Consider the following 12,412-nt stretch of genomic DNA (forward strand, 5'->3'; position numbering starts at 1 on the left):
CCCCCCCCAAAAAAAAAAAAAGAAAAAAAGAAAAAAACCCACAAAAAACATGCACAATCCCCAGCAGTCTGTGGCAGGAGCCTGGTCACCGCAGTGACTGTGGTGGACAGTTTTGACAGAGAATTGAGAACTGAGAACAAGCCCATGTATGGTGAAATGTTGCAGACCCTCATTCTTCTGGCCTTACGGAACACTATTTTGGAGCATTTTGAAGTCTCCCACGCAAGCACAACAATTTTGGGGTTAGTTCATTTATTTATCTTTTATGTTTTTCCATCTAATGAAACCCTAGAGAGGACGTGTATAGTTGTTTTTGGCCTTTATGTCAGGGAACTGAGAAGGAGGGGTGTGAGCTTGTCTGCATGCCTGAGTGTGTGACTGTACTCTGAATATTCATTGCATCAGGATTTGAAAACCTTACACCAAACCATCATTGTGGCCATGACTAAACATCCATATCTGTGACCTATTGCAAAAAGTGGGTCTGACTAACCCTTTCACTGTAACAGATTGAACTTCTGTACTGGTGCAAGCTTTATGTAGCTGCCATTTACAGTTATTGTCCTATTCAGCAAGGGGAGAGGGGAAATGGGATAATGGCATGGGAGAGACCCTGGGGAAGTGTTTCTCTCACATATCTTCTAAAACGGGCCAAGACTCTGAGGTTATTATCCATTTCTGTTCATATTTTCTTTTTCTTTGTCTGCAGGGGTGACCCAGAAATTAGTATACAAATGCAAGTTTGGCAATACGAGGGCTAGGAAGAGTACAGACTCAATCTATCTATCATTTCTGACTTGTCTGTAATTGTATGTGGCCCTACAAATCAGCGATGATAGCTTTGTTAACCTGCAAGTTTTATAATGACAGCAGTATAGAGTACACTAATATTCTTTCAGTGAGTTCATGTAGAATTTGTCAACACACTTATTTGCTTTCCCCAGACTGATTGGCGATAATCATGTTCATTAAGCAATCAAGACATAGAAAAGACTGGGAACATTTACACCTAATTAGTTCTCTCTCATGGATTTGTCATTATTTTACAGTGTGTGTCAATGAATGACTTGAGGGGGAAAGATAAAAGGGTCACTAAGGGCCATTTGGATTGTGAATCATGGACCATGACAGACTTTATTAAATATTTCTGTTTGGCTAAGAACCTCATAGAGTTGTATGTTTTTGAAAGCAGTCTGTGAGATGAAACAGGGGCTCTTAGCAGCAGTGATGTGTGACATAATGCTTGACTGGTGACAGTTTTGCTTTGACCACAAACTAAGCTTTCGCAGACTTTCAATAGGAAAAGTAAATTTAAATAGCCATCAAAGTGCTTACTTTTTCACCCACAACAAAGTCACTGATAACTTCTTTTTATCTTATTTCAAGGGGAAAAGAAATCTATAAACAGCAGAGCCAGATAACATATCAAGCAATGCTGGGATTCAACATCTGATAGCAATTGAGAAAATATGCCCTTAGATGAATTTTACATCTAATAGTTGTACAAATTCACATTCAGTACATACCATAACAACCATAACAACATAACATCAATTTTGGAAAAATGTAATTTATCTATATTTATATCTTATTACCACCAATCTATCACTCCATATTCTTCTTCAGGGTGATGTTGAGAGGGATGTGAGGGCTGGGGTGGGAGGTGGGTGGGTGTGGGGGTGCTATCCCAGCTGTCATAGGGCAAGAGGCGGGTACACGCTGAACAGGTCACCAGCCTGTCGCAGTCTAACACATTGTTGCAGCTTGTCATGGTGTAGCTAATTTCAATACATCATCATTTTTTCTATTGTAGAATTGAAAGCTGGCAGGTAAATGTAGCTAAATAAAAAGCTCAATGTTTCTCTCTAAATTGTAGAAGAATAGAGGTCTTAAGCAGTTGTTAAGTAGACGTAAAAAGAAAAACTATTCAAGTAAACTTCTTGAATATGTCCTTTAGTGCAGCACATGACTAAATGTGCTTATGCATTTCACGCTGAATCTGTTACTGCAACCCTCTCCAGGTGCACATTGGCCTTGCTGTTGACCATGAAATCTCCAACCTCAGCTCTTTACTTTCTGCTGGTGATAACTATGAAAGCTTGTAGATGCTTTCATGAACCCTGATGTGGGCCTACTCCGTGGTATGCATGATAAGACTTTGGTTGTGGTATAATCTATTTTATGCCAGCTTTATCATACAGGCCCAGTGAATGAGCCTGCATAGTTTTGCTGAAAGTGCAACAATAACACACCTTCAACACTCTATTCCCCCTCTATCTCTGAAGGGATGAGTGTTAACAGACTATCTCACAGAGATCAAGTTCCAAACTACACTATCATGCCTAAGAAAAACTCACAGAGCAAGATAAAGCTTGCAGAGTAGATACATTTACAAAGAGTTTTAAAATTTTCACAGTAAGATTAATTACTTACACACTGACAGCTAAACTTTGAAAAATATATATTCAATCTCTTTAACAAGCTACATATACAAAGTTCAGTTTCTTTTTCTTCTCTTATGCTGTGTGACGCGGTTGGTCAAGTTTCTGGCACCCGGTAAATAATGACAGGAAGTGAGTTCATTGTGTGGAGGAGTAAAACTCTTAGATTCTTTAGAAACAGACCACTGCCATCTTGGTGAAGTGAGACAGAAGGCTTCCTGTCTAAGCACACCTTTTCTTTCTTCTTCACTTCCTTGTTTTCTTGCATGCATCCCCCAGATCAACAGTAGTTATTACTGTGTTGTGTATGAAGAAATGATAGGTGGAATAGGAAATACACTTTTCACTGGAGATCAGAATTTCCCTTGCGTTTAAGACCCTCATCAAGATTGTAAGAACATGTGTGTGGGAGGAGGGAAAGAGACACAGCTCATGGTTGCAATTTAAAGATGCTTTTTTTAGACACTCTTAAATGTGGGAAGTCAAAGTCATTGAGCCTCGGGCGTCTGTGGGAAGGCAAGCCTGAGATCTGGGAGAGAGGGAAGTTTAGATCTCCTGATGGAATTCTCTCACTTTCAACCAAGAGGGGCTTTTGGTTTTCAGGGGGCCATAGGTTTGTTGAAAGTTAGGAATGCTTATTTACATTAGCCTGATTCAGTCTGTCACAGTAACGAGGGAGGCATACAAAGTTAATCTGCAGGAAACTGCACATGCAGCCCACACCACATGCAGTTCCCTATAATGTGGGAAACTTGAACCACATGACACTGTAAATACTGGAAGAAGTCCTGGAACAAAACCACAGATTATAGTTTAACCAGGGGGTAAAAGTCAAAAACGCTAGTGTGATCTTGCTACTTTTTTGTGTGTTTGAGGAAAAAGAGAAAGAGATAGTGTGAGGAATAAGAAAGTAAAAAAAAATAAAATAATAATAAAACAACTAAGACAGAGACAAAGTATGCTTATAATGGTGCAAAGTGCATCTTAGCCTTTCTCACTGGTTCCCAGAGTCTGAGCCAGCTGGATGGTAACTGTCAAGTCTTTGCTAGACAGCTGCCCTCCAAACTGATTAGAGAGAGCTGGCTCACTTCACCATTGAGCAACCATTGTGCTCCTTTGTTCAGTCTGAGCTTGGTGAAAATTTGAAAGCACAAGAAAGGTTGCTTTGGTTCAGCTTTTCACTGTCTTTTCTATGTTTGGGATATCAAATGTGAGCAGACAATCCATCCTTGTGAATGACTGATGTCTGTGAAGTTAGTGTACCATGTGTCGGTAAACACAGAAGATAAATTTGGAAAAAAATGATGCAAGTTTTTGAATTTCCATATTCCTAAAATGTTCCTTCAAAAAAATGAATTTGACAGATGTGACAGCTGACCAGTGACATTGCCAAAAAAATATCAGTTGAGTGCACGGCTTTTAAAAAGTCGGTGAAATGCAATCTACCCATCTGTAAAGGGGCCAGGCTAGTCTGTCCTCGTCAGAACAGAGCACAATGAAAAAGAGCATCAAATCAGCGTGCTAATTCACAGTAAATCCTCTTAAAAGACTCTGTTCCTTCCTGTCACTCACACACATACAGAGGTCACAACCTCCAGAGTGTATGGCTACAGAAGTTTTAAAAACCAGAACGAAAATGTCACAGTCCAGCCACAGGTCTCAAGCTGTAGCATAAGAAATCAGATACCCACAAAATGGACCTGCTGCAGAAAAAGCACCAAAGGGGGTTCAAAGACACAGGCATGCAGATGAGGCATCTCAGTGGAGTCATGTTGAGTAAGGGAACATAAGATGTACTGATGTGGAGGTCACCCAGGCTTTGTCTTAGAGAGCATTTCTTGGCACAATTGGGTCGTGGCAGGTGGTGAGCAGATTTTGTTACCTGCACAAGAAAGCTATCATGCACCTGGGTACAATCGTCAGCATTTAACTGAATTTTAAGAAAGTGACTGAACTCAATGTAAACAATTTCTTCAGTCTATATGTACTCACAATAATTACAAAACACATTTGAAACAGTCGTCTGCATACCTGAAACCACGCAATACATAGCAATGTTGTAAAATTGTATTTTTTATTTTTTGCACAGAATTAAAAAAGGATTTTTGTGGAATGGAAAACGAATCTTATGCTTGAAGCGATGGCTCCTCGCATGATTCTGTCCAGCACTGTTGCTATCAGTGTGCATGGTTGGTTTCAAGTTAGCAAATCAGATTCTGTGTTGGTCAAGCTGTGTTATCTGGGCTGCTACGGTCCACCAGTCCACCCATTCTGAGCTCTTAGTGGGAGTGCAGTTTCCATGCAGTCATGAACTATAAAGGAGTAGTCATGTTGTCCCCTCGCAGTACTGTGGGAAAGTGCAGCTCTTGCTTCCTCTGCTTATTTGGACCAATCTAGTTATAAATGGACATTGAAAGCAGGCAGCCCTAGAAGGACAGCCCAGAGCCCTTTAGTCACATTAGCCTCTTTAATATTGCCTATCTCAAGAGACCAGAATTCCAAGAGAGAGGTGCTGGGGGGCACAGATTTTTCCATTCAAGAGAGTGGGAAAAAATTCACCGCCATGTCTTCAGTGTATGTTTAACTTGAGATATTTACAATAGTAATTTAAACTGTCCAAAACACGTAGTCCCCAGAGGCCTGGTCAGAGTTCTAATTTGCTTTTTTTTTTTTCTTGATTCCTCTTTTTTCCCCATAGTCTTCCTCTTTATTTCCAGTGAGAAGGAAAACTTGTAACATCAGAATATTTTGAAACAAACTGTGCCTGTTACACAATTGTGCTGCCTCATACTGCAACTCCATGACAAAGTTTTAAAACCAGGCCTTATTGTGCAAGTTACATTCCAGGGTCTACTAGATCACCACAAACATATTCCATATCATTCGATTACAGACCTGCTGAAGTCAAAGCACTCACAGAGGAGCTTCATTGTTATGTGTGGTGTCAGATCAGAAGCCAGTGGGAGGAGACAGAGCCGGTCCTGGTCTGCGTTCCTGGCTGAGGTTCAGATTGGACCCACAGCTGCACAGCAGGGTCGTACAGAATCCTGGCCTGAGCTGAGCCCTAACAGGTGCTGTGTTATAACTGTCTTGAAACCCCTATCTAAATGTTGATCCCCTCTTGCAGACGCCGATGGAAAGGCACTGTCTTTAGCTTGCTATTAAACCCAATCCCAATCTGTGACCAAAGCAAAAACCAGCATCAGGTCAGGCCTCTAGACAGTCACTAAAGGCAAGAAGGTGAAGTAAACATTCAAGAAGAAAATTGATGCTATGGCAAAGAGCAAATAATCATCCTTATTCTGGTCTATTAACTTGTACTTTGAATTCCAATTATTCTATTCCACTGATAATCTCACAACCACCTCTGTTGTCTCTCTTCATATAGTCTTTAGTGCTTACAGTCTTACTCACTCAAATTCTTATTTAGCAAATTTCCATTACAGGTTTCGAATAAGAAAAAAAAAACCCAAAGAAATTGTCCAGTCTACTCGACAAGCCTTTGCTATGCTCTAGAATTAGTTGGATGTAGTAGCTGCAGCTGCCAGTGTCGCTCTGTCCAGTCTGGCGTAGAACTGCATTATACTTTTAATGGGTGATTAGTGTCAGATATCTGGCTGTTGCAGCCTGGGCCTCAACTGTGGGAAATGGGCATGGTGGTTACACCTGATCCAAGGCTCAGTTTAGAGTTTCCTCCTGTCTAAAGAGGAACAGGATGATCTAACACACACAAAACCCAAATTAGAAGGCCAACACTACAAAATGATTAATTACGATAAGTAAACCTCTACCAATTCACTGCTTCTTCAAGGGAGCATAAACCACATTTTTACCTGAACATTTTTTCCAGTATCCAGTATCACACTTTGACTATATTGCTCCGTGAAACTGAAGAGGCAAGCCAGATTCATTGTATGAATGCTGCAGGATCAGGTAGGTAAGGTGTGTTCACTACCCAGGTTGAATTCACAGTTCGCAAAATTCACAAAAACAGCTTCAAAGAGTGATATTTCACTCACTTTTTGTTGTAAAGAAAACAGAGAGAAACATCAAAAAGTTAGTCCTATTGTGTCACAAAATATTTCATTAATGAGAACTGTTTTTAGGGACAATGCTACATACTACAGTTAGTAATTTACTACTCTAGCCTAAGGTAATTTGCAATTCCTTCTTCAAGATGGACCTTAAGAATACATAAAAATGAGAAACACATTCACAAGTAATAGGAAACAGTCTACTCTATACATTCGAAGAAGTGTTTTTTTTTCTTTAACATTTGGGTCTTATTACAAGAATGGGTTCCATTTTTAAAAAAAATTATTCTGTACAAAGAAACAATAGCTCAAGTATTCTGGTTCCACTTATCCCCAATATCAAATTTACTTGGATTTGGCTTTTCCATTTTTATATTCTGCAAGGGCTTGCAATCTGAATCCCCCAATGGCTCCCCCACATCAGTGGACTGTATTGGCATATGAGTGATGAAGACCATGTGCAACAGCTCTGAAAAATCATTGCCACCTAATCACCTTAATGTTGCACAACAGCCTGCAGCTGTTTGAGAACACTGGGTGATGAAAACAGCTGAAATGCAGACATTTACATCTGGTTGTGCAATAAATCAGTAGACATGGACACTATTTTCCGTACTTTATTTCTCTATTTGTCTTTGGGCTTTGTCTTTCTTCAGCTCTGTGTGTGTGTCTCTCTTTCTCTCCAGTCCTGGTTCTGGCACAGCAGCATGTGAATGATGCCCCTTACCACAGCTAAGAGCAGTGGGTAGACAGCAGTCTGTGTGACGGCTGTGGTGTCCTCTCTAAGACAAAGGCAACTTGGCAGGCTGTTGGGCTGCGGCTGGATCAAAAAGGCCTTGTTTATTGGACCTCTCCCTCTTTGCACTCATCACTGTGTGTATGTGTGTGTGTGTGTGTGCGTGCATCCGTGCTCGCTTGTGTGTCTGTGTGTGTGTGCGTGTGTGTGAGACTGCAGTCTGAAGTGTCTGAGACTGGTTCACTCCTCGAAGACAGGAACCACTCAGACCACACACAGGGCCTCTTCAGGCACCACAAAGGAGAACCAGAACAGAGACTGACACACTCACTATGCATATGCTATCAGTGTGACTTTTTTATTCACTCAGTTTCTTTCTATATTAATTTAAAAGACAAGACAGGATTTATTTTTCTCACTTTTGACATGTTCACAATTTTAGGCTTCAAAGTCTTTTTTGTCCTGTTTCTTTACTCCAATCCCTTCACCAACTCACAGCCTTTTTTCTTTGATTTAACTACAGTGTGCTCACTCACAAAAATGTTCTGCTCATGTGATGTGTTTTCCCATGGTGCTAGGACTGGAATGTGTGCCTTTTAAAGGTGATATATATTTGCTATTATGCTGAGAGCGAAGACCTTCATTTCTGCGATACAGATAGAAGAGCAAAGCCAAGGCTGAAAACCAGTCCCTGGGAGAGTTACTCTACTCTGGGTGTAGGGATGATATGTGACATTCAGACAGAGAACCAACAGTGGTGAATCGTATAACAACAGCATCAGGCAGTAAGTGGTATGCAAGAAAATGAATTAGTGTTTTTAAGAAACTGAGCATGATGAGTAATAAAGATAAGCTGATAGAAAATCATGTATAGACAGGTTGCTATCTTATCCTACAATCAACCGTTGAGTTCCCAGAGATGCACTGGCACTGAAGGCTGACACATGTACAGTACAGCTATATCTTGTTATTAAAGATAGAGCTTTGGAGAAGAAGAAGAGAAAGAAGAAGGAGAGGAAGAAGAAGAAGAAGAAGAAGAAGAAGAAGAAGAAGAAGAAGAAGAAGAAGAAGAAGAAGAAGAAGAAGAAGAGTTTTGGGCACCTTCCCTACCGTTTTTCCTCTAAATGTTATGTGTTTGAATAGCAGAGCGTATGCATTCTCCCACATCCTCCTATCTCTGCCCTTGATTCCCACGGTAAGCACAAGCACTGATGGGAAAAAACCAAAAACCAGGGACACTAAAATTCCAGGATTCTTGCGGCCTGCATCAATCTGTCAAAATTTAAAAAGGGGAGGAAAGATAGCTTTTTGAAGAGAAAATCCTCATTTTCAGTGTTAGTGTTTAATGTCATATATTTAGAGAGAGAAAAAACAAAATTGGCACCTATATAATTATTTCTTGTGCTGATCTTTGTTACGTTCGATGAAATTTTAGTGCAGGACTAGAATTTGTGTGAGTAATAATAGTCACTTTTAATAATCTGTCTGTGCATATCAAATTATGTAAAGTGGTGGTGGTTTATGTAAATTGCTGTACAGATATTCCACAACGGTGCTCTGAAACAACTATGCTGTTGGAAGAGTGAAAATCCAAGCACATGGATATTGAACTGTAACTGAACTTTTGGAACCACGCGGAGCAAACTCTTCAAGTTGTTTCTGGTATTTGTATTGTATTGTTTTGTATCTGCTGGCCTAAGTTTTCTGGTGTAGCATCTAAATCTGTATACTGACACACAGCTTCAATGTTCCTATAACTGACTTCATAACATGTATGTATGCATGTTCTGTCTCATCTGAGTTGTTCTTTAACACGTAAATTTTTTTCAAGATGGGTACCTGTTCTCCAGGATAAGTTGGGATTGGGGTGAAGGGTGGGGCAAGTTTGATTTTTTTTATCATAATATGGAAAAGTTTCTAAACTGGAGCGAAGTTCTCACAAAGTAAAAGGATTTTCATGCATGTTCACTGAAGGCCACTGAGCACTCTTATCTCCCCCTCATCGATCCAAAAGTGGAGAGCAGTTTTTTTCCCACACACTCTTCACTCAGCAGCCTAAACAAACACATACAAGCTGCCATCTGCATGTGGAACAGGAGATTTAAGTTAAGGCACACTGAGAGGTCATTTGCTTTCACCTCAGTGCTGCTAAACCTCTGTGCAGTGACCTAGCTTTGATATATCTGGAAAAGGAAGGAGAGGCATAGACAAGGATGAATGTAAAGAGCTGGACGTGACTGAAAAGTGGAAAATATTAGATATTGCAAGGTGCCAGGCTGAGTGACTAAGCCATAAAGCCAGCCCTTGGTACAAACAAAGCATGTGTTTCTGTCATCAGGAGGATTGCGTGTCCTGAGTGTCTGTCACTTTAGGAGTTCTTGTTGCTTTGAACAAGTCTATGTTTGGGCTGCAGTTCGCTGTAGAACACAGATGAAACAGGTTGCAGCCTTGTAAAAGTAGGGGTGGATCTTATATAAATCACACATGTGTGTAGAAAAGACAAAGCATCCAAATAATGCCAAATCCAGACTGTGTAACAATGGAAGCCCCACCTGTCCAAAGAGTTCAGTCAACTCAGTCAGGGTTAAACTTATTCTACTATTTCAATCGCTCTGCAAGAGAAAATTGTTCATAACCTTGTAGAATTGCAAATGCAAGGTCAGTTGCTTTTTCCCCCTACAAAGTCTTGTGCTTTTACCATCAGTCATCCACTCAGCCCTATTCCAAGAAATGACATGCTGGAAAATTAATCTTGCAAGAGTTGTGCTGAGGGAAAATCCAAGGAAATCCATACATTAGTCACCTAGGCCTCTTCAGTACAATCACAGGAAATACTTTCTGGTTTCAAATGTTTTGCTGATGTTTTGCAGTAAATGTCAAATGTAATCATTTTCTAAATAGTGCTTTCCATTCGTACATTCAGCCTTGATTTCTGCAACTACAAGGGTGATGGTGCCTAATTGTGGTGAATAAAAAGTGGTTAGTTCTGTTAGGAAGTTGTAACAGATCCACAGTTCTGTACTTCTTTAACTCTTGCTTATTTGTTAAGATCACTCCTGAAGAATGGGAGATTTTATATGTCTAGGGAATTTCTGTCCTTTATATGAGATCTGATTCATATATACATATCCTATGTAAGATCCCATGTAAAGGGCAGAAATTCCCTACATGAGGGGGTAGGCTTCCATGCCCTTATTTGCAACCCCCTTACTCCCATGCCTCAAGCCCCACTGTGATTCTGTTGACCCTCTTCCTTCGTGTGCCCCTGAGGCTGCTCTTATTGTACTGTGAGGGGCTTTAGAGCTTCCTCCGCCCTGTTTGTACTCCAGGAAACAGGGGAATTAAAACAAGCTGTTGAAACAGCACTTTCATGGGAGCACAAGTCAGGACCCCCAGGATGGCCCTTCTCATACAGTATATGTGGGAAATCCAGCTGAAAAGTTTACTGCTCAGCAGGAAGAAGTCTGTGTCCCATATATTCACAAGATTCTAAAAATAGATTTAATTCCAATATGGACCAATTGCCCAATCACAGTATATGACAAAAACACATGCAGCATGTATAAGAGAATTTAGTGGTGTGGGCCAAGTGAAGCAAAATCATCTCTGACAAAACACTGGGAAATGTGTGAGTAACATATTCTATACCGCTTATTACATAGTACTTGTTTTACTGTCGTAGCACATCTGAAGGCATGTTTTTGTCAAAGTGCATGTGCGTTGGGCATGAGGATAAGGAAAATAAATTAACTGGCATCCACCAGTTTGAAACGCAGACATTTTCCTAGTAATTACGTCCCATAAGGGAGCCAATAGTGCAATTAGGGGTTAGTACAGAGCAGAGTGTGGACCACATCTGGGCTCCCTCAGGGACTTCGTGTCTCAACATGTTCTCCAGAGTGTGAGAACCTCAGCCGCTAAGCACACCTAAAGACACAAAGCTGCTCCAAATACAGGACCACATCATGATTTTACATGACACATTTTACAGTTAATTTTAGAGTTTAATTTTCCACTTGTTAGATCTTTTTCCAAATTTCTCACATATTTATAAAATTTCACTGGCACACCAGAAACAGTTTTATTTTCATGGCCATGTAGGCAGGATGCCATGGCATGGTGAGAAGCCTCCAAGAGATGAGATCTCATGACACACGATGCAGTCATCACAGGACTTTTTTCTATCAAACAACAGGTGGTTGCAAATCTTCTTTTCTTCACTATAGCAGCATGTGCCCACGTCGCACCAAACTGCCAGAAAGACCCTTTACTTTGCTGATGGTGTAATTACTCCGCAGAATTACACCATTTATATGTGAGCAGCACAGACAGAAGTTCAAGGATCTTAAAACATAGCTTAGATCCTAAAAAAAGCCAAACATTCCAAATATAAATGTAAAATAAATAAATAAATTATTGTTGTTTCTGGAACAAATATGAAGAGTCGAATAGGTGACTTCTGTTTTCACTGGTGAGGCCTGTAGTTATCACTCTCTGTCCTGTAATCTGCTGTCCACCCTACCTTCTACAATTGCTTTGATGACGGTCAGAGCCACAGCCCAGGAAAGTGTGACAGTCGCCATTAGTTTTCCATATTCACGCCAACTCCCACCTCCCCACCCAGCTTTGGTGGTGGAGGGCTTGCAGAGCCTAACAGCTGCTTCTAAATTAGAGAGTAGAAGAGAACACAACAAGACTCTGGAATGTCTGGATTGTCTAGATTGCCTTTCTCCTCCAAAGAGTCCTGGGAAGATGACTAAAAGTTTGTGCCAGGATGCTGGATAATCCAGCACAAGAAAGTTATGCATAATATCTTCTTGACCTCATAGTATGCCTTTAGAAATGCCAGATGGCTTAGAAAAATTGGGGGGCCGCATACCATAAGCAGGCAATGAATACTGGAAGATAACTAAATGGCATGAACAGAGGAATTGAACATGTCCGTTATTTGTGACAGGCTGATGGTGTCTGCCCCAGGCCCAGTAATCAGGTCAGCCTGAGGTGAAACCTCCTCTGTCATGCATTATCACACTGCCTTCATTTGTTGCTGGGGAGACAGTGACCAGGTCATTGGGGTTAGTGTGGCCAGAAGCATAGTTGTAAAATTGCCAGCCTCAGTAATGATGTAGTTGTGAGTTAGGATAAATTTGCTCTACACAGCCTGGTATCCAACTAGTAACACTAGTAAAGAAAAAAAATGT

This window comes from Haplochromis burtoni, unplaced genomic scaffold (genome assembly GCF_018398535.1).
Source record: "Haplochromis burtoni strain Fernald_Lab_line unplaced genomic scaffold, NCSU_Asbu1 Contig_21, whole genome shotgun sequence".
NCBI lineage: Eukaryota > Metazoa > Chordata > Actinopteri > Cichliformes > Cichlidae > Haplochromis > Haplochromis burtoni.